Source organism: Dermacentor silvarum, chromosome 2 (genome assembly GCF_013339745.2).
Source record: "Dermacentor silvarum isolate Dsil-2018 chromosome 2, BIME_Dsil_1.4, whole genome shotgun sequence".
NCBI classification, from domain to species: Eukaryota; Metazoa; Arthropoda; class Arachnida; order Ixodida; family Ixodidae; genus Dermacentor; species Dermacentor silvarum.
Window position 1 is genome coordinate 149,737,451 of NC_051155.1, and position 23,410 is coordinate 149,760,860.

The following is a 23,410-nucleotide window of genomic DNA, read 5'->3' on the forward strand; positions in this document are numbered from 1 at the left end:
GTTCCGCAAGTTGTACACAACAATCTGTCTTCCTCAGCTCGAATACGCGTCGGTCGTCTGGAATGGCATTTCTAGATCCAACAGTGACATTATAGATCGGGTCCAGAAAAAGTTCCTAAGCATATATCATCACCGCTTTGCAAACATGGACTCTGGGCCCTGCTCTAGCACAGTTGGATTATTGCCATTGCCCTTACTTCGCTGCCGACGTAATCCTGCTGACCTGCTTTTCCTTTTCAAACTCCTTCACGGTATCCTCATGTGCCCCGAACTCCTCAGTTGTATCACATTTCGTATTCCGCGCAAAATCACCAGAGAACACAGACCTTTCCATGTTGCTGCCTGTCACCACCAACACTCAACCGTCCATAGAATACAGAGTCTCTATAACGCCCACTTTCATGACCTTGATATTTTTCACAACTCTCTGTCTTTGTTCTGCTCTCAGCTTTCCGTTGTTGTGTCTTAGTTTCACCATATTGTTCAACTTCCCTTCTCCATTTTATTATGTATGCATTTTGCGCCTTCGGTTACATGTATGTACACTTTTCTTTTCAAGATTGATATTTTTTATTCACTGTTTTTTTTCACTGATACTCCCCTGCTGTATTTCTTTTTCTATGTATACGTGCGCCAGCACCCAGACCTCACGGTTGTTCCTGGGCACGATAAATAAATGATTGATTGATTGATTGATTGATTGATTGATTGATTATTATTATTAATACAGTCAATTATCCTCGCGTTGCAACGGCAGCCCCTGCCACATCCGAGTTTCACCCCACCGCCCGTATATTTCGGCCGGCAGCATGCTGCACTGTCAATGCTTGAAAGGGTCTGCTGCGTCACGGCGGGAAGCTCCCCTCGCTAGAAACCGGCGAAGTTTCTGCGCGCGCTAAGAGTGCGTGTTTATTTCCCCTTAAGCACTACGATTAGCAACATCTAGGTTTTAAAATTTTAATTAAATTATCGGCTTTTACGTGCCAAAACCACGATCTGATTATCAGGCACGCTGTAGTTAGGGACTCCGGAATAATTTCAACCACCTGGGGTTCTTTACCGTGCACCTAAATCTAAGTACACGGGTGTTTTCACATTTCGCCCCCATCGAAATGCGGCCGCCGTGGCCGGGATTCGATCCCGCGACCTCGTGCTCAGCAACCCAACACCATAGCCACTCGGAAACCACGGCGGGTCGGAACAGATAGGACATTGAAATGAATCACATGCATCAAAGTTTGCATTGCGAGTATCATGAAGTACAGTTTTAGTTTTTTTCTTGCAATTTATGATATATGACAGTTTTTGTGATGACTTCAATTTCCTGTTTTACGTTTAGGCTACTGACACTGCACAAACTATATTTTTTTTTCATTATACAGAATACAGGCACCAGAGTGCGGCTCATAAACACATCGGTATAATGAGGTGTAATTTGTGGATACATTTCTCGCTATGGGTAATATAGCAGCTCCTTTCTCGCAAATATGTGTCTTGGGTCAGAGCGCTTATGCTGAAAGTGGACTGATTTTCCGCGTTTTCCGTGGAGCTACCGAAGTGACTGTGAAAGCCTTTCGCTGTTTAGAGGTGTAAGCCTTTCGATGCCAGGCGCCTGAATTATACACAAAGAACGCGCTCGTCCGGAACCAGAAAAGTCGCAAGCATCATGCCAAAGTCGGGATTACCCTTCTACGGGTTAGTCGCGTCCTTGACAAAAAAAAAAAGAAAAACCGGGAAGTGACAAGTCATTTTTAACGACGGGTGGTCGTTCTTATCGTGATCACACATGACAACTTGCGCCAACGTACCGCGTTTTGTCGGGAAGCTGTGATGGTTCATTCTTTAGAAAGGGTATTTATTTTTTCCGCAACGTAACTAACGTCATCGGGGCAGATTTAAAAATATAAAGGTCACAAGTGAGGCAGTGGTACCCTAGGTGAAATGAACGCCCGAGAAAGATGGACTTGTAGTCGCTTTCTTTTGGAAACGCTGATAACTTTTTAGCAGAGACACTCTCACATGACTTACACATATATACAATAAAGGGCTCTGTAATTTCCACCGTGACCTAACCTAGGTATGTTGGCGTACTTCATGTAATCCCGTCAGCCTACTCACATATACCGCATTACTAATCACATCTACCATGGCCTCGGCTACATCCCAAGAAGCAATTGCCTACCTCTTCTCATTGCTAAAGATTCGGTAGGCGTAAGACAGGCCAAAATTAGAATATGAATGCCCCGTATCGAATTAGCATGGAACCTTCAGTGATATAGAACGTATGCATTACACTCGAGTCTGTCCAGAAACGGGCAGTAACATTAATTTACTCTGACTATTCATTTATCATCAGTGTTAATAAACAAAAAGCATGCTGAGCTTCTATCGCTAGGTTTGCGTCGTGAAGTCACCTGACCTTGCACAAGTTCTACAATTCTACGCTCTAATATTCCATCATCAAGAGCTCGGCGCTTGTCATCACGTATAAGCTAAAAAGCAGCCTGGCCTTCAGAACGTATAGTCAGCGTCCAAAGCTTTCGCACGCCTCTAGCTGAAAAAATATATTTCTACACCTGAGGCACAAATCGTGGCATTCGGATTTACAGCGTATACTAGTCTAGAGTAAACAAAAGTTTTGCATACTTTTACTGGCTGTGGGCGTAGCTGCGTTGAAAATGAACTTATTCGCAGAATCTCGGCCGCGTAAACTTTTGACGGTGACTGTGCCATTGAACATCTGTATTTTCTTTATTCCGCACATATTTTTATTGCGATATCAATTATATGGACACTCCAAAGCAGATTTCTGCCGTCGGCGTCGCCGTCGCCGTCGCCGTGAGGTTCCGTATGACGTCAATGGAGATGAAATCGTCGCCGCGCGCCGCCGAACGCTGTATGTGCGAGTGAAAAGGCGCGAGGGACGCGCGCTTTCACGGGGAGTGAACGCACGGCGGAGAACAAACGAGCGGTCTGTGCCGTACTCCCTTAAGGGCTGCAGAAGTAGGCGTCTCTTTCCTCCTTTACAATCACCATATATGTAGAGCAAACGCGCCTTCTTCTGACGCACGAAAGGGCGTGGAGGGGGGGAGGGGGAGGGAAGGGAGGGGACGTTTAGCTGCGGCACCAAGTGCCTATTTATATCAGAGGCTCCGGCAACAGTCACCAACGCCGCACGCATTTTGTGCGAACGCGGGCAAAACGCCGGCGGCGTCGACAACAGTTCTGCGTGTTGCCGGTGCTGCTGCATGTCCAAGTTTATACAGTTGATAAAGCTACTATCATTACTCCGTATAGCTCTCTACAAATTTGCTATCGCAATTGATGCTTCGCCTTTCAGGTGAAACTGCGACAACTTTTTTAATGAATGACCTTCCAAGCAACGTCATGCAATGCTTACACCTGGTTAATTTTCAGGACAGCCATCTCAGACATGATGTATTAAGTATAAGAACTGAACTACTATGTAGTGTCATTATTATCACCAATGAGGTGTAATAAATTTGTAAACAAATAAAGGATAATAAGATTGCCTATGAAATTTCACTAAAATCTCAGGACTACTTCAAAATTTCGCCTGTTCGTCTTGTGTACCTCCCTATGCTTTCTAGGAAACTGAAAGGGTGAAAATCAAGTGTGAAATTGACGTGTCCTGTGGCACCATGGCAGAAAAGGGAAGGTTTGGCTTAGTGGGACCATATGAAAGGTTCGGCTGCCATTGTGCAACTCACACACAAGGAATGACACTTTTGTATTTTATTTATAGGCAGTAGACAAATGATAAATGATGCTCAGTGCACGCTGGCGGGATCATGACAAAACGACCGTACCCATATGGGTCATAAACGATTATAATAAAGGAACATTTCTGCAAACCGTCACGGTCCTTTCTCATGTTTCTTCAATTATTGAAACATGTTAAATTTAGGGTAGGAGAATATTCGCACATAATTACTAAAGAATTGCACCAGTAATCATATCATGGTGCTGTGACCTGATTCAGCAATAGAGTTAGTCAAGAACCGAACAGCAGAATGCTATATGGCAACTTCGGTAATTGTAGCCGAAAACAGTGCACAACTTTGTGGGCATAATTCAAAAAAGGTGTGGTCTGTGATTGGAGTCGTTCTCTATTTTCACACGACAGGCTACATTAACACGTCCCAGAGTCTTTTCGCATAATTTCCAATACTCCTCTGCGTAAGTTGTGGTAAAAGGGTAAAAGGATATGAAGACTTTTAGTATTTCTGAAATTTTATGAAGGTATATGGGAATGGTTCAAATGATAGGACACGTGCGCTGCATATTGAGGGTAGAATGTTTATGTTTCGAGGTACTGGTTTGTACTAAGCAAACACGCTTGAGCAATAATTCGTATATCCTTCATTTGCACTGAAGGTCAGGTATACGCAAAAATTCTGCTTTGATATAATGCAAATACACTCAGTCAAATAGCTTCAACTGTATTCCTTTGTAAAAATACTACGTCTGGGGCTGCAGCCAACTTTTCTACTTCTGTGTCTTTTAATTGCACACACTGGGCGCTATTTTTTTTTTGTGGCACGTTTCAAGCCGCACAAGAGTTGCACAAAACACGCCTTTCCCAAGACGTAGCTGAAAAGACAAAATATTTCTTAGTAATTTCTTCATAAATATCCACCTTAAGAAAGAAATGTACTTTCAAAACACGTTACCTGGGTTTATTTTCCAAAATACAATATACCTAAAGTGCCAAAGATGATTGGGAACACGTTCGCATGTTCTCTAAACCAGCCAGCTATTTTTTTAGGAAGACGTTGGTACAGTAGAAAGAAACTAAACGAGAACCGTAACCAAATGTCCTGCATTTCGGAATATGCCATCGGGTGGAAAACTGCCAAACTAAGCAGCGACAAAGTGATAAGAAGAAGCGCGGCACAGCTGGCTTCGAACCTGCAAACTCACGATCGTGGTTATCAGTGATCTTGATCTGTGGTCGCTCAACACGCTCGGCTACCGCTTCGAAGCGCTGCTGTTGGCGAAAACTAGGTTTATATATGTACCACAATAAATTCCGCGACCTGGTTATGAAAACTGCGATTTTGGAACGACTTCTTTGCCATTTCAAGAGCTGCTGCTGCAACTAGCTGAAAGCTGATTCATTGAAGTTGATAAATCATTGAAGTTGATAAATCCCTAGGAATACGTCAATCAATGCAATAGGTTCATCGCAAATTGCTTTTTACTGGCCAAAAAAGCCTACAAAATTTTGGTTTTTCAATAAACTCCCATAATTGAAACTTCGCCCCCAATTCGGAACGAGTTTTCTGCCGTAAGTAATGGTACCACTTGCATGTTATTTCGGGCTAAGCGCCAAGAGCCTATTTCCACGGGAATATTTTAAAACATGGCTTCTATGATTAGTTATTTGGAAAAAAACGACGCTCTCCCGTATAAAACGCGTATGTTTTCAGAGGCGGCCAGTAGAGGCGCTGTTCGGCGATGTCCGAAATTCCTGGTAATGTATAACAATTTTACACGCCTTTAATTTCAAAATCTTTTTCTTTTAGGCTCATGGTAACTACTGTATGCTACATACTGGGGCCGGATTCACAAAAACGTTCTCACGCTAAAACTGTTCGCAGAAGCAGGTGTCAGCCAATCGTGGTGCAGCACTTACGATCGAAAAGCTTTCTGAATTCGGCCCCTGGTGCTTTGTTACTCTGTTTTAGATCTTGTTTGGTTTGGGTATCACTTCTCATAATGTTACCTTGAAAAAAGTTTTAATGCGTGTATACATGCTACCCGCTATAATCCTCCTCGAGCGAATATGGGACTGTGTGATAAATAAATGAAAGGCTGTTCCAGTGACTGAATCGTCCTGGTTCTGTTTTCAAGAAGGCTTAAATGTGCGTGCGATGAGGCAAAATTTAGTCACGGTGTTACGCAGGCTAATAACGAAATTGGGCCATGCAGCAATAAAGCATATACGTACCGCCGCAAATATACACAGGCTTCAAGCGTTGAGTTGTACTAACAATGCTGAAAATGTGTTTTTATAATAAAGTTTTACAGCATGGCCTGCATATTCGTTCTTGGTTCACTAAAGTCATGTTGTTCTATTGATGGTCTAGTCGCATGCACGCCATCATATGCAACAGTTGTCGCCTTGCGTCCCCCTTGAATCACCTGTTAACAATAAGATTGTCGAACTGAGTGTGTCCTAGTGGTTTTTCCCACATTCCTTTGGTGCGAGATATCATTTTGTAGTTGGATTCATGATCTGTCTCGTTAGCGAATTTATTGTAAGGATAAGACCATGCCGCGTGCAGTTGGGCCTCTTCTCTGTGCTCTATTATGTCTGACTAGCGGCATTTTCAAGCTTAGTACATTAAATAAAAGAAGCAAAACAATGCAGCACTTACACCATAGAACATTCATTTGAAGAGCACAAATTTTTCATATGCCAAGAAAATGACAACGTAAGGGTGTGTAAATGATGTCATTCCACCAAAAAAGCGTTTAGCATTTAACGATAGTGCAGCAATCAGCTGCTCAATATCGTATTTGACCGTTTTTTTTCCTGAATCTCTACACAACGCCGCCACACACGTCGCACTGCGGTAGAAGACGAATACTGTCGAAAATGTTAACTTCCTATTGAGAATGCTTATTGTAACCAGAAAAAAAATTCTGCCGACTTTTTCTAGGGCAGTATGGGCTTGAAAGAAAACAAGTGCTAAGATCCAAAGACAAAGAGTTGATAGACTGTCACTATACGCTTTCAAAAGCACAAAGCCAATTTGTCTTGTTTGTGGTAAGGTTATGACTGTTATTCGACCGACTAGGGGGGTGGGGCGTTTTTTTTGGGGGAGAAAACAAAAGTAGTAGCCCTGGCATTGTCCGATAAATGACCATACTCTGACAGTCCACGTCTCGGCCGCACGAGAGTGGAACCACGGGTGCAACTTTCAATAAAAAACGACTACAGCTCAAAAGCTTGTAATACTCGCCTTCGCGCACTACCGTTAAATGTCGCACGTTTCATAAAAGGAAAAGAAAGATGAAGTAGCACTGTGCTTTTTGATCACCTCGGAAGGGGACTACTTCCAATAACGCCGAATGCAGATGACTCTACCTACTGCAAAAATGTTTTGGTGTTTCCGTCGAACGAGACATTGACCTTATGTTAATGTATTGAGACGCTGCCCAAAACAGGATGAAAACAACAAGAGACGGGAAAGAGCGCACACTACCTAATACCACCATTTTTGGGCACTTGTACTTTGGATTCACTTTTAAAGCAACGGCTTGCGCGAGAGAATATATCCATTTTTCCAACAAGGAATCGACCCACCACCCAAAATTTTCTTTCTGCGTGCTGATATGCGCCATCCAATAGAAAACCGGATTTACAACATGTCTATGCCATCGTATCCGCAGTGGCATACACCAAGCTGCTTTTTGTAAACGACACGCTGAGCCCCATTTGCTCGAAAAAAATTATCGGCACTCAGTCGCAAGAAGACAGAACTGCGCCTGTATTCGAAACTTGTATGTGTATTGCGCCTGGCTTGAGCGTAATAAGTAATAACAATATTAACTACAATAATATTAACAATAAGGTCAATTTCGCCCGACAGGCGAATCACTGATTGCGACAGAAATTTATTAGACAGCTGTGCAAACTAAGGTTAGTCGTTTTATCAGCTGCATAAACGGCTGTAAACATTCGCTTACTAACTAAATTAACCAAGTAAGGCTAAGCGCTACCAAGTCATTCCCAGCATTTTCCGGAATTTATTGATCATTTATCGATTAGCTGCTGGTTGACTATCGATTGTCTATCGATGAGAGACTAAGCTTAAGTAGTCGCAACCATGCTTAGCTAGACTTAACCAGGCTCAGCTTCGCCAGTTCACAGAGGTATGTGTCATTGCGCTTGGACCCTTTCTGCACAACCGCCAGGATCGGCCCACAATTTCTGTCCGCAGGTTACGGACTAACGCTCGGTTTAAACAGCTCCGCTGTTAAAAAAATCGCGAGAGCTACTCACTCTTATATGACGTGTGCACACTAATTATGCATGTGAGACCGAACAACAGAAAAATAATATTTTTCGATTCTATGCCTTTTTTACCATCAGCCATCCGCAATTGGTCAAAAGTTTTCGGGCTGCGTCCACTTCGCCTGTTTGTCACCTGACGTCCAAAAACCGTGAAAAATCACTGCGTCAAGGTGGCTTGTACGCATTAAAGATGCATTATTACGCCGATCAAAACTTAATTTTCTTTTTAATAGCCAGACACTGCCCCGTTCCGACATCAATAGAAGGTGGGTACCTGCCGATCGCTCTGGCACTGGCTAGTCGGAGCTGCCGTGGAGAATGGATTTATTTGCCTATATTAAAAATTTTGCGTGACATTATATGGTTGTCGAGTCCTTTCGGCACGAAAACGACATCGCTATGTCAAATTTTCTTCACTGAAGATTCGTTTTAGCTGCATTGTTACGTTTCCGTTGCACGCCGACGTAATTTTATAGCAGACACCGAAAGGTAAGTAAGAAGAAGCAGGGCAAACGCAGACGCCGGCAACATTCTGCTCATCAGGTTATCTACTTTCACTGCGCTAGCCCGGCCCCACGTTACCCCCTCCACTTCTGCGTGCTCATCGCCCTTGGTCAGCCAATCAGGTAAGAAATATATGTTAAGTTAAGCATTGCTATTCCTTTCGAAAGCAAACAACATGTGACCTACTACAAAATAGGAGAGCGTTTCAATAGCCTTCTCAAACAATGCTGCGAGTCACCGCCCGATGCTTGCGTTGGCGGTTACGTAAATTGGACATCAGGTGATTAGAAGGAAAACAGATTGGAATAGTTTTACGTTATAGGGTCCCAGCCATCGGCCCGCCTAGACTTTGTACCCAGCGCAGATTGCTTTCTAGATCGGGGCCGCGCGGCCGCGCTCAGCCGCGCCATACGTAGCCGCCACGGGAGTAAAACGTCCCCCACTTTCACTGCGGCCTTGTGCGCGATGGAAGACGGAGCGCTTTTTCCCCGCCTTCCTCCCTTGCGCACGCGAGACTGAGCAACCATTCTTTGCTCACCCTCTCATGTTTTCACTTTACCCATACCATACGGCGCGCAGCCACGATGTTATCGCACTTGGACATTATACGAAACATCACGTCGACGACGACGGCGGAAATGTGCCTGGAGTGTCCATATATTTGCAATCGCAATAAAATTATGTGGATCCGACTCAGTGTCGTAAGCAGAGTAAGCGAAGCTTTCTCTGCTGTTTGCTTTGACTGACGATAGTACGCGGTTATCTTAACAGTGAATGTTTAATTTCTTCAGCATTTAGTGCAACCCGAGAGTGGTGAGTTGATGTTCTGCGTGCACCTGTTTGTCCGTGTAATACACACAATACACAGCGAGACGTGCTTGTTTGAGGCATTGTTGTGCGCCGTTTTGTAGCGTTAGCTACACTGGCCTAGCCAAGCCCGTTTCGCGTGGCACATCAAGAGCCGTGCTGCGCATGCGCAAGGATCAGTGATGTCACACGGCTTGCGCACCACCGGAGCCACCGGAGCCGGCACCTCTCGCGCACTCCGCCGCCGCCGCGCGCGACTCACCGTCGCCGGTCTGCGCATTCCAGAGGAGTGACGTCGTAGCCGTGGTAGACGCACTGGCGCCGGCGCGCGCTCGCTCGCTGTGCAGTCGCCGTCTGACACTGCGCTGGAGCCGCTGCGCTTCTGACTGGCGTTTGCCAGTGTGGTATAGCCATGGAGAAGGAGAGCGCAAATGCTGCTCAACAGCGCAGAAGAACGGAGAAGCTTGACTCATCGGATCCCGAAGTAGTTGCCTGGCAATTAGCGGTTGAGCGTAGGAGGAATGAATACATGTGCCACATAATACGTATACCGCGTGTGTGTCATTGGAGCAGCAGTAAGCATGACAATCAAGCTAATCCTTGACAAGCTAGGCAACCAGGAAAGCTAAGAATAATCAGCTGAACCTTTTCTAACGCTACTTATATCCTGGCATAGCCGAGCTAAGCCACTGCAACTTTTTTCATAACCTTCGAGATTGAGCCACCAGGCTTCTAAGATGAATCTGGCACGCTTCCATCGCACCGGCAACATACGGCATCCGGCCGCGATGTTATCGCAGTCGGACTTCACACGGAACATCGCGGCGACAGCGAAGGCGACACGGATGACGTCGGCGTAAATGCGCCTGGAGTGTACATATAACTGCTTTCACAAAAATAAAAAAATAAAAAGTTGTGTACGGGAAATACCGCTGCCATAAACTAGAAGCTTGTTTCCCCACAGTACGACTGAGTTTGTGGAGAAACAAACGCATTGTATGTTTCCTTCGTATTTCCAAACGATTTGGTGCGACTGCATTTAACAGCCCGGAATCAGGTTACTCATGTCCGAACGATCGTCAGACCAGTGTTTTGTTGCGCTACGAGGACATTGTAAGAGTCACCTTACGAGAGGAAATATTCCCGACAAACGGGGCTCCGAGAAGTATTCTCAAGAGATTACCAATTTGCTCAGCTAAGCAATCGTGTGGCTCACAGCAGGCCCTACAACAATTGACCCGGTGTAGTTCAGCGGTTGCGGCTCCACTTTCTCAAACCTTCACAACCTTACCTTCGCGCATAACGTGCGAGATTTGCGTACACTTAACAGGCACGCATGATTTTAGCTATACTTCCGAAATGAAAAACGAAATCACGTAGAAACTCCTCTGGGAGTTGCCTAAGTATGCACAAGCATTCTGCCGCTTGCTAATCCCCACGCTGCCCGGTGTCATCATCAATGTTTGAAACTTGATTCGACCAGCATAAACCCTTATAAACCCTCATCGGTCGTTATCAACCTTATCGAACACGATGCGACCCTTACGAACTATTATCGGTCCTTATGAACCTGGATGTCCAGCTAAGCTGTTACAAAACCACCACTACAATTGCTGAGGGAGCATGCAATGTTTATTCATGGTTCGGATGCTTGTTTTGCACTTGTTCTTTGTTGAAACGTGTGCTGTTCTGTGTATTGTATGGGTGATCTGAATGAATGTATGCGCTATTCGCTTCACTTCGCTGAGCGCTTGTAGCCTCTGCCTTACGTGGTTATGAGCCATTGCATTCGTCTTACGTGACGGACGGAGAAATTTCTCATTTGGTAGGCATAGAAATGCTTATGCATTTAAAACTAAAACGGGATGGTTTATTAAACGAGACGAAGCTGCTGATTTTCGCTGTAACACGGGGACTATCTTTTCCTCTTTATTTCGTTCCGTCACGCCCACTATAGATCATGCGTTTTTCCTTTCAATTTGTTTTTACACTGATAATATTCAAACCTTCGCATTGTCGGCACGTTGCACTAAACACACGTAACACAGGTAACAAATTAAGTAAACACCTAACAAGTAACACGTAAACACACGTAACAAGTGCTCTATTTGACGATGTCATTTTGTGTCAAAAATTTGCCTAATACTAAATCTGTCTAAGCACCTTATCTTTCTAAATACCAAATGAAACACTTTACCATGCACCGAAACTTGAGAAAAAGGGGGGCGCGCAACCAGGCTTCGCGCTTCGATGGCACTCCATAAAGCCATTTGGCCCGCTCCTTCTTGCAGAATCTAATACCATCATCTTTCCTTATACGTCATGGCGCAAATATGCATCACAGCTGCACATTCGTATCCATTTTTGACATGGTCCGCAAGCTCTTTCCCATCAATTCCACGGCAAACGAATATTTTGCCCCTGTAGAGATTCTTTGCCGCATAGTAGCCAAACAAAAGCGCCCCAGGAAAAAAATTCAGCCAGCGGATTAAAACCAAACTGGACCTACATATATAGAGAGACCTAAAGTATGTGCCACTAGAGTGCAATTAGCGGATGAGTTTTTACTGTGCTGCAAACTACATTTTAAAAATCACCCCATGCATTTTCAATGGGTCTACAAAAGTGCCCCAGGAAAAAAATCCATCCAGTGGAATTAGATTACACTCGACATATACCCTGCGAACGTTGTCGGGATTTAGTGCCTAAAGTGCAAATCGCGAAAAATGAGCCATTGCTCAGTAATCAATTTTTTAAAAATGCTTCCCATAGAGTTACGCCAACCGCATCGCCCCAGGGTCGGCTTCGCCGCAGTAGTCGATGTCCCAGATTGCTGGACTTGATCTATGAATACATGCAATAGAACCAAAAATTGCTATAATATCTGAGCGACGCAGCATATTCCTATTCGAATATTCAAATATCCGGTTACTTAAACCAGATATCCGGAATATTGTTTCAAATTAATCGGGATAACAGGATAACCAGTTTTTAAGACCAGATTCACTTCCCTCTGGTTAAATCGGATCACCAGTACAACAGATATTTGCAAGCACTAGTTGAGAGTGATGCCAAAGCAAGGCCGCTGGACTATTATATCACTGTACGGAAGCAAAGGTGCGCCCAGAAATCAGAGCGTACGGAAGATTACACCGGCAAATCAGACAAATTTAAACCTCTAGATGATGGTGGTAGTTGAGGAAGGCATTTAACTAAACACTGCTTTGAAAGTCGACTTTCTGAGGTTTAGGTTCATCAGTTATATAAGAGGTGCAATTGTTAGCGCCTACCGCTAAGAAAGCTGCTGCATAATTAGGTATGTATGGTATCCTAGGAAGATGCCACAGCTAGTAGACCCAACTTTGAACAGGGAAATTCTATTGTCTTATAGCCGATTTGTGCGAGCATAAGTTCGCTTATCTTCCTGCTTTTAACTGGAAGAACGGACAACCATATAACTACGAAGCGTTATAAGACTGTCTGGTAACTTATAACTTATTATAACTTATAACTTATTCCTAACAAGGTTATGCCTTACTACCTTGTAACAAATTAGCACATACTGTGCGTCATCTGAAACGAAGAAAGTGATTGCTTACGTGCCGCGGTTAGACTCCAATATCTGTTACCCCTATGATTCAGCATAAATTAGCCAATTTTGCCTTCTGAACAGCGGGGCTACCACGACGGGCAAAATGCTGTTGTCAATGACGAATGACGCTACAAATAAATCAGAAATACGTTTCGAGTATTCTTTTCTTTATTTGTTGTTGTAAATGGCGGGACAGGGGGGCAATGAACGTCGCACACAAGGACAAAAAAAACCAAAAAAAAAACCGACAAAATTGATCCCAAACAAATCCAAATAGCCAGCATTAGTCAAAAATACTTCTGGTTCATCAAGCCCTCTCTTTCTATCTTTTACGCTGTGGCGTCAACTGCTTTCAGTTATTCGGTTATTTGAACTTTTCCGCAACGCTGTATGGTTTCTACACAAAGTTCGGCTTGGTTGCAGATAACAGAAATGGGACAACAAAAAATATCGAAAAAAATATAACGTCCAACAATGAAAAGCTAGCTCGTTTTTAATGCTCCTCTGCTGCATCTGAGACCAAAACACACCAGTCGAATTTATTATAACCCATTGTAAACGCATACTATACACTCTTGCACTAAATTATTTTGCAAGCGAAGCTTGTTATACCTCACAGATTTCGGTGTCGTCCATGTACGCACAAAATTATCATCATCATCATTGGCTCGAGCGTCGTCTTCTTCCGCAGCTGGGTCGTTGGCGCCCCTCGATCGCACGAGGTCTCGGGATCAAGTCGCAACCACAGCGGCCGCATTTCGATGGGGGCGAAATGCGAAAACACCCTTGTACTTAGATATATGTTCACGTTAAAGAACACCAGGGGCGCTATAACGTAAAATGATTGCAAACTCCTGACGTCAAATTTACGGAACCACCGAAGCAAGCTTCGGGCGGTGACCCGCAGCGTTGTCTGAACAACCCAATCACACACTCTCCTCGTTAATAAGAGGTCACCTTTGTTCGCTTTCTAAACCAATAAAATTGCCTACACTCAGCGGCTTTTCTTATCTAATTGGCTGACAAGAGGCGAGGAGCCCGCTCTAGTGGAGAGGCTTTCGAAGGGGCAGAGCCAGCATAGTGAAAATAGATAACCGCATGAAGAGCGTGGTGCCGGCTTCTCCAATTGGTCCGCGTCGCCTTACTTAGCTTGGGGTGGCTGGTCGAAAATCGCGGCGGCGTGCAACGGAAGGCTAAGAATGCCGCTAAAACGGATCCTCAGTAAGGAAGAGTTGGCAGACCGATGTCATATGCATGCCGAAAGGGATCGATGACGTTTTACTGTCACGCAAAAAGGTTTATCATGCGCAACTAAATACATGCTCACCGGCAGGTGCGAGGGCCTGAGCGATCGGCGGGTCGTCATCTTCTACTCCTTTCCGAACGGGACAGTCTGTGGCTATTCAGACAATTTTTTCAGTTTTGTTCGGCATATTAGTGCATTTTTTCGCGTACACGTCACTTTGACGTGGTGAGTTATCGCGGTTTTGTGAGGTCGCGTTACAGACAGGCGAAGTGGGCGCAGCCAGAAAAAATTGGACCAATAGCAGAGGGCTAATGGTGAAAAGGCGTCAAATCAGGAATGATTATTTCTCTTTTGTGCGGTTTAATAATGCATTACCAGTGTGTACACGTTATATCAGATGGGGAGCTATGGTGGTTTTCGTGACGTTGCGTTGCAGACAGGCGAAGTTGGGAGTGGTCCGAAAATGTTTTGACCAATCGTGGAGGCTGATAGCAGAAATTGGAATCAAAACAGTTTGGAATCATGTTACGTTGTAGCGCCCCAGGCGGCACAAACTATTACGTATTCCCCCATTACAGCGTGCCTCATACTCAGGTCGTGGTTTTGGCACGTAAACACCCCATAATCTATCTATTTATCAGCCGTAACTTCGGAGCCAGCTGCAGTCAGATGATTCAGATGACCAGTTGTGGTTCGAGCACAGCGTGGTACTCGTCAGTGCAATTCGTTCGGATGAACACCGAAAAAACATACGACAAGCTTCGCTTACCCCCATTTCGTTGACCAGGGAGGGTCTATTGATTTCTTGCATATAATCTCCCACCGCAACGAATGTGAGCGCATCTTTTGAAACACGCGCCGACATCAGTCCCACAACTGGATTCGCAAGAGTTCATCATAATTTCACATTGCAAATACTTCGACAGTTGTGCCCGAGAAGTTCAGAAACAATCTCCTAGATAAATATGAACGAGGGTTTGCAGTGTAGCTGCTTAAAGGCACTGCGATCTTCTTTCTTTAGGAACACATTGAGTGAATTTTATTCAGATTTCGATAACCAGCGGGGGAAAAGAATTGTAGCTCAAAATCCTACATACCGTATGAGAAGCAATGAATGTTAACATGACAAAAAAAACGAAATTCGGAAGGGGAGATTGTTTCTGCTGACGAACTCATTCTGTTGGGCTCAGCGTTTCCTGACAGTCGAGTACGCATTACGTGCACGCCGTGCGACAGCGAGAGAAGCGCCAGTGCACAGTCGCTTTTCTTTTTTTTTTTTACCGCGTGACATACGCTGTCGTTCACAGCACATGTTCTCGGTGGCCTGCAAATTGCATTCCGAGTGTTTGCGGCGGCGTGATTTGGCGGGTGAGCTGTTTGCTATAATGGCGGATGAAGGTTGCATGGGCATGTTTGCGAAAGCACACGGATTCAAAGGCACACGTGGTTGCCAGGTTGTGGCGCACATCATGATGCCAACCGGAACGTGGGAACTTTCAACAACAGCGCTTTTAAATACTTGCACTAGGCTATTTGCAAATATTTTTCCCGTTTTGTTTCATAAGCATACACACACACACACGTTCTGCATGTGTGTGTGCGTGTGCGTGCGTGCGTGTGTGTGTGTGCGTGTGCGTGTGTGTGTGTGTGTGTGTGTGTGTGTGTGTGTGTGTGTGTGTGTGTGTGTGTGTGTGTGTGTGTGTGTGTGTGTGTGCGTGTGCGTGAGCGTGTGCGTGTGTGTGTGTGTGTGTGTGTGTGTGTGTGTGTGTGTGTGTGTGTGTGTGTGTGTGTGTGTGTGTGTTTGTTTGTGTGTGGGTGTGTGTGTGTGTTTGCTGATTTGAGTTAAAACGTATATTTAACTTGGAGGACCTACTTACGATGTAATGTAGACTACGGAACGTACCCTATGCAACACATTCCAAGAAACGGCCAGTCAGTTATGAAATCACTACATGGTAAAGATTTTTTTTCTTGATTAGTAAATAAAAGGACTGTTTCTCAGTAGTAAACTTCGCTGTTCTAGCTATTAAAACCAGATGAAGATATGACATTTTTCTAGCAGATGTAAGCATTATTCCTAACGCGGCACGTACCAGCTTGTTGCACCATATGCAAAGTTATGGCAAGCCTGTGCACCGCAATGATTCTTCATTTTACACTATCGTAATAGTGTAAAATACACTTAGAATATGCTTGCACTGTCATAATAGCCTACACACAGACACAGTATATTACACGTTTAATCATGCTTTAGCCTGAGTTTTCTCGAGTAATTCATTACGCACCTTTATAGCTCGCTCTGTTCACTGTAAGTCGACTACAAACATAGACCAACCCTCAAGACATAAAAGATAACCGATAATTAATAATACTATAAGATGCGTCGCCTCTTCTTAATGCTGAACTTCTGAGTTTTAGGTTGCAGGTTTGCTTACCGACCGCGGCAGCCGCATTACGGATGGGGTTAAATGCGAAATCACTCGTGTAAGATTTAAGTGCACGTTAAAGAACTCCGCGAGGTCAAAATTACTCCAGAGGCCTCCACAACAGCGTACCTCATAGCCCACTGCGAGCATTTGGATCAGTAAATTCCACAACCTTTTCTTCCGCATTGCTTCGGTGCTACTGGACTCTGGTGGACCGTACCAAAGGCAGGAAGAAAAAAGTTACAGCAGAACTCATCTTACGATACCGGTTGATGGTATTGCGATTATTAGATATTAGATATATGATGATATTAGAGCAATGTAGTGACCCACCGTATTTCTGATGTAACGTTTATTTAACATCTGTACCTGTCATTCTTAGACTTCCATTGCTCACGGCTATATTCGACCTACTCCGGTATTGTCCAACTTTACTGCGGTAATCACTTCCCAAGGTCGCCCATGGGCATGGCGGCTTGATGGCGACTGTGGGACGCTGGTTCAGTGACGACTACCGAATGGCGAAGAAGTAATGGCCAGGAATGAGCGACGAAGACGATATGATGACAATTTAATGACGATTCTAAAGTTATAAAGATGGTATAATGACTACAGCTTGACGGCGACAACACGAGGACGTGGTGATGACGGCAGATGCATGATAACGACGGTATAATGACAACGCCGTCACGATGGTTGAATGACAAGCGCGGCAAAATCAGGATTTAATGACGACAGCATAATTACTATAGAATGACGAAGAACAAACTACATCTGTAGATCGACGAAGGTGGTATAACGACGAGGCATGATGACAATGGGATGACGTCACTGAAGTGATGACAGCGTTAGAGTGGCAGCGTGACAACGACGACGTGACGACAGTGATATGACGACGACTGTGTGACGACGATGACGTGAAGCTGACGGCGTAAAGATCGTCGAATGTCGACGTGACAATAACGATGATGGGACTACCGCGACGGCATCACGACGGCTGCCTGACAACTGTGTGACCACTGCAATGACGACGATGCTATGACAATGATATCGGGACAGCGGGATAACGGTGGCATAACGACGGCGTTGTGACAATGAATGCAAGGTGACCATATGACTATGATGGCGTGACGACGAGTGCATGACGAGAGCCGGATGACAAAGCTTGAGCAACAACCAGATAGATAGATAGATAGATAGATAGATAGATAGATAGATAGATAGATAGATAGATGGATGGATGGATGGATGGATGGATGGATGGATGGATGGATGGATGGATGGATGGATGGATGGATGGATGGATGGATGGATGGATGGATGGATAATGGATAGATGGATGGATGGATGGAGGGATGGATGGATGGATGGATGGATGGATGGATGGATGGATGGATGGATGGATGGATGGATGGATGGATGGACAGGTGGATTCAAAGCTACTGAAGTAGCCAACGAATGTTAATCGCATCAAAATCACTACAGTCAAGCGCTTTTTACCCGAAACATAACCATAGTAAGACAGTTATCCGCTTCATTGGACGCTTTATGACCAAACAAAGAGGAAATGCTTGCTTCGCAACAGGTTCATTCCTCTGCAGCTGTCACGAAGCAAACGCTGCAGCATTGATAAATCAGAAGGGCGGCCGAACTCCTGGCCCCTTTCTGTGGGTCAAACAGAAGGAACTTTAACGTGACTGACCCTGCCAGCAGGGATACCGTGGTCCACGCGATGCGCAAACATTTACAGCGGCAAAATGATTGAGCTTGCTTTATTCATCTCGTCTGCACACCTTTCCACTGCCTGTCGTGCCTTTACTGCCTGCAGCAGTAAACAGGAAATATGGACCGTCGTCTATTATCCCGGTTAAACGGTTCTTTTTTTTTTCCTAACGGAATTACTCAGGTTGCGTGCGGCCAGCAATGTGTCAGAAACTTGGCGTTAGTATTGCATGGTGCTTCGGTCACCTGTACTCCATCGCACTAAGGACGTATTTTTTATTTTTTATTTATCAAATACTGCAGGCCTTGGAAGGCTAAACCAGGAGGGGTAATGTACGTACACAATAAAGCAGTAAATGTAGAGTCAATGTACAATGCAAAAATATTGCGACAAGCTTGTCAGACAAGAAATCTAAGATGATACATTATATTAACAATACAACGGAATCATTTCTATGCAACACAGCTTCAGTATAGTGCAACAGTATCACGGTATAGTGCAACGGTATAGTGCAACAGTCATCAATAAACCAGAAAAACAACAGCCACAATAACAATAGCAGCATCATTAAGCAGTAGGTTCAATAACAAGTTAGTTAAACAAGAAGAATTCAACCACTTTATTTAATTTATGTTCAATCGAGTCAACGCTGGATAGTTGGTTAATGGGCAGACTGTTCCACTCTGTTAATGTGCGAGGGAAGACAGAGTATCTGAAAACGTTAGTTCTGGCACTGTAACGTGTTAGTGACGCAGCGTGACGATGCCTTGTTCTTCGGGCCGTAAGTGGATGCATATAAGGCTTGGGGTGACAAAGATAATTTGTCTTTATTAAGTCAAGAAACATTTAGGTCTTTCCTTCCTAATTGCACCGTCGGAATGTTATATTCAACCAGTAGTTTGCTTGCGGGGTCAGTTAAGCGATATATTGAAACGATAAACCTTGCTGCTTTATGTTGAGTTATTTCAAGGGCATCTTTGTTAGTTTTAGTATAGGGGTCCCTGGGGCGTATAAGCAATTAAGCGAGTTTCAGCGGGAGCATGTTTTAATTTGTGTCTGAGCAGGCAAAGTTTCTGGAAAGCGGAGTCGCATAAGTAGGAAATGTGGGAGTTCCAGCTGATGTTATTGGTTATTGCAACGCCTAGATATGTGTATTCGCTAACTTCGGTAAATGGCTGGGATGCAAGGCTACAGGGGGCAAACGATAGTTTATAAAAATTTTTTCGTAATTTTCAGGAAGACAGTTTTGCTCATGTTAAGCTCCATATTCCAACGAGTGCACCAAGACTGAATGTTTTGAAGGCTCGAATTTAATGTGATTTGGTCTTGAGGGCAGGTAACTTCGGTAAAAGCAGACAGTCGCCAGCAAACAATGTAAGTTTTACATGCGGAGAACAGTATCGACAATGTCATATAATATATATATATATATATATATATATAGGATGTTTCAGCGAACACTTTCAAAAATTCTTAAAGGTTGCCTGTGGCAGATAGCACAATTCTAGTTCATGAGCTGGTCTACTCGAAGAGGCGGACATTACTTGCACAAGAAATTGAAATGCATAATCGAATAATTAACAGAAATTCACTAATTAAATTTTCAACTAATTACCTGATGGCCCATATTGCAATTTACAAATTGTAGCCGTGGAGTTAGCAAGGCGGATCCACTTGGAACGAATTCTCGGGATGACACCAGTTTCAAGATATTAATTCCCGACCTTTGCGGAGAAATGCATTGGCGTTCCAGTTAGGTTCTTAACAAAACGTCGCTTTATGCATTGAAGTACAAAAGTTCTGCACACAAAATTAAAAAAGGCCATTGTTTCAGTTCAAGAAAGAAGTAAAAGCAGGTAGCTAAAATGGAAAGAAAAGGCCAAACGAAAGCTACAGATGATGCGGCAAGTTGCACTACACAATATCCGAGAGCGGTTGTTGGGAAACGCCGCGTGGGCCGGGCTTTCAATGAGAAAAGTCGGTCAAAATTGGTTATTGATGTCCCCGTAATTTTCGTATTCGTATGATAATTTTGATCAGAATGCTAACGTTAGAATAAGCGGCGAACATTTCTGTGGTTTTAAAAGCTAATGAACAGTCATATGTTTTCATAATCAAAAAGCCCTTGAAAATTTGTGCTCGGATGGGGCACCTTGCGTTATGCGACTCCAGGTGCAACGGCATTGCCACGAACTCCAGCCCGAGTTCGCAATGTTTTCTGAAATGTCTTTTCAAGCGTAAAAAAGACATTGAACACAAAATCTAAAATGATTCCCGGCGCCGGTGGTTGTTTTTGTTGGCGCTGCATGCCAGCGCGAAAAAAATTAGGGGGGTTGGGAGAGTGCCTGAAGCCCCATCGCCAATAAGTAGAGATAGTAGTAGTAGTAGTAGTAGTAGTAGTAAAGATAGTAGTAGAGATAGTAAAGATAGTAGTAGAGATAGAAAATTAGTAGAGAGCTTTACGGAGTAAGCATAGTATTTTTGGCGGCTGCATAAACTTGGACACATTCGCTTATTAACTTAATTTAACAAGCATGGTGTCAGCGCGCACAAGCAAACATGAATAGATCACACTCGATGACTGCAAACAACCACTGTCAAAACGCTGGCGTTAGCAAGTTTGGCAGAAACTGTTAGCGAAGGTTCGTGCGGTCTATCGCTTCTACGGAAACTGAGCGGCGAAACCACAGCGCATACAAAGGTAGGAGCCGTGTCCAGATCGCTTTCGAGATACGGTTCGCGTGACAGCAAGTACGCAGTTGCTGGCAGAGAATAAGCCGCACCTCCTCCCTCCCGCGCTGCCTCCCCGGTTTCCTCCTTACGCGTCCGTGATTAAGTCGCCTGTTCCCCTTGCGGCCGGTCGCAAGATACGCAGTTAGTGCCGCAACTAATCGTCGTCTCCCCTCCCTCCCTCCAACCCCACCACGGTCTTTAGCACGACGTAAGACGTCGCGTTTGCTCTCCGACATGTGTTTGCTCTCCGTGAAGGTCGCGTCCGTCCCTCGCACGCTTTCACTCGCACATACAGCATACGGCGCGCAGCGAAGATTTGATCGCCCTTGGAATTTATACGGAACCTCACGGTGACGGCGACGGTGACGACGACGACAGAAATCCGCTTCGAGTACCCATACAATTTCTATCGCAATAAAGAAAGGAAGCGTCGAACGATATGACCGGCCTTTTTATAGATTCACTCTGACAATGGCCAGTCCCTCGGCCGAAATATCAGTAATCAGTAACGCCCTTCATAAAGTTGATCCCTTCCTTTTAGGGGCGAGGCTCCTTAGGGCGTGGGTCTGTCCTTCTCCGTATGTAGCCACCTGTAGTTTTATGAAGTGTTCACTAGATGGCGTAAGTCCGTAGCTCTGGTTGGCATGGAGACCGCTATGTATGTATGTATACGCATATATACATATATATGTATATCTTTAGTATAACCGGAAGCCGACTTCCGCTTCCGTGTCCACTGCCGGTTCCGCTTCCGGTTCCGCGTCCGTTTCCACTTCCGGTTCAGGAAGCCAGCTTCCGGCTTCCGGAGAACACCTCCGGCGTTTTTCTCTCTCTTCCGTAGCTAGGTGCGCTGCGGTGCACAAGGGCGTTCGTTCCCGACGCGCGCTCTCTTTCTCTCTCGTTCTCGATGCGCGCTCTCTTTATCTCTCCTCCGTAGCTGTGGTTTACCCGAATGATCCCCCGGTGCTTCGCCCACTCATCATCATTCACTTCGTGGATATGCTGTGATTTTTTTTAGTCTGTGCTTTAGGTCCTGGCAAAAAAAAAGAACGTTTATATCAATTCGCATGTATATTATGTGGGTATCGCTTCCGGTGGTGTTTGTGCTCCCTGCTTTGGTATCGAAGCGGGAAAAAATGAATTTTCGTCGACAAATATCTGAACAGCAAATGGCGCTTTTAAAATCACGTAAATTGATATTTCCTGCGTCGGCACTTTCCACCAACGCTGTAATTACAATGTTGGCGTTAAGAAAAGTAACTAAAATGTTCATTATCCAGTTTTATGTTAATTAGCCAACTTACTGCGATCTGTACTGACCACCTAGTGTCTACCGTTCGCTGAAGGAACGAATGGGGTAGAAAGCATCATCATCACATAGGTCAATATGGGGCGTGACATCAGTTCCAGAATGGAGCATTTACGCCATCTGCTCTTGCAGGCTACCCTGCTGCTTCGTACCTCCGCTCTACAGCCTGATGCGGCCTTTCTGTGCGGCGACACTTCATGTACGGTGGAAATGCGCGAGAATATGACGCTGCCGCCAACGCTCGTTATTCCTCAGTACATGCAACGTAGACCATGGTCCTCAACTGATTGCTATCATCGTGGGAGGAGCCACATTGAAGCAGTTTCTGAGACAAGCTTGCTTTGCGTACGACATCGCTTCCGGAGTGGAGCTTTTACCCTGTCTGCTTTTACAGATTAGTTACTTGTACTACTCTTCCTATCCCCGCAGCAGCAATCGTTGCTTGGTCGTGGTGTCATGCCCCAGCGTACTGTTTATTATGTTTGAGCGCTGTAAAAACGGGTTCCGCCTGCGTATTTGTAAGCTATTGTTATTACTATCTGGGGAAGTTGAATCTCATCCCGGACCAAACTCAAATGAAGTCTTGCCTACCGTCCTGGCTACAGTTCAGATGATCGACTCTAGGCAAGGATAAATCATAAATGATCTCCGCGCCTTCAAACTTTGGCAAACATCTGTCGATGTTGAACAAAAGCAGATATCCTCTAGAATCCGTACCATCGAAGTTGACGTTGTGGCGTTGAAGTGTATCCATCACTCTTCAACAATCACGTCTTCACAAACTTTTGGTGACAACGTATGCGAAAAAGTTAAAGCCATCGCATCTCCATGAGAAGTCACCGAGAACAGGATAAGACGTTCTAATTTGCATTTTATTGGCCTCCCCGACGAACCGTCGGAATCCTCGTCCGAAAAAGAGTTATCGACCTATGTTCATTGAATCTTGGCATCGTGCTTCAGCCATCGCAAATCGAAAGTTCTCATACACTTCGCAGATACCAAGTTGAGAAGTGTAGACCAGTC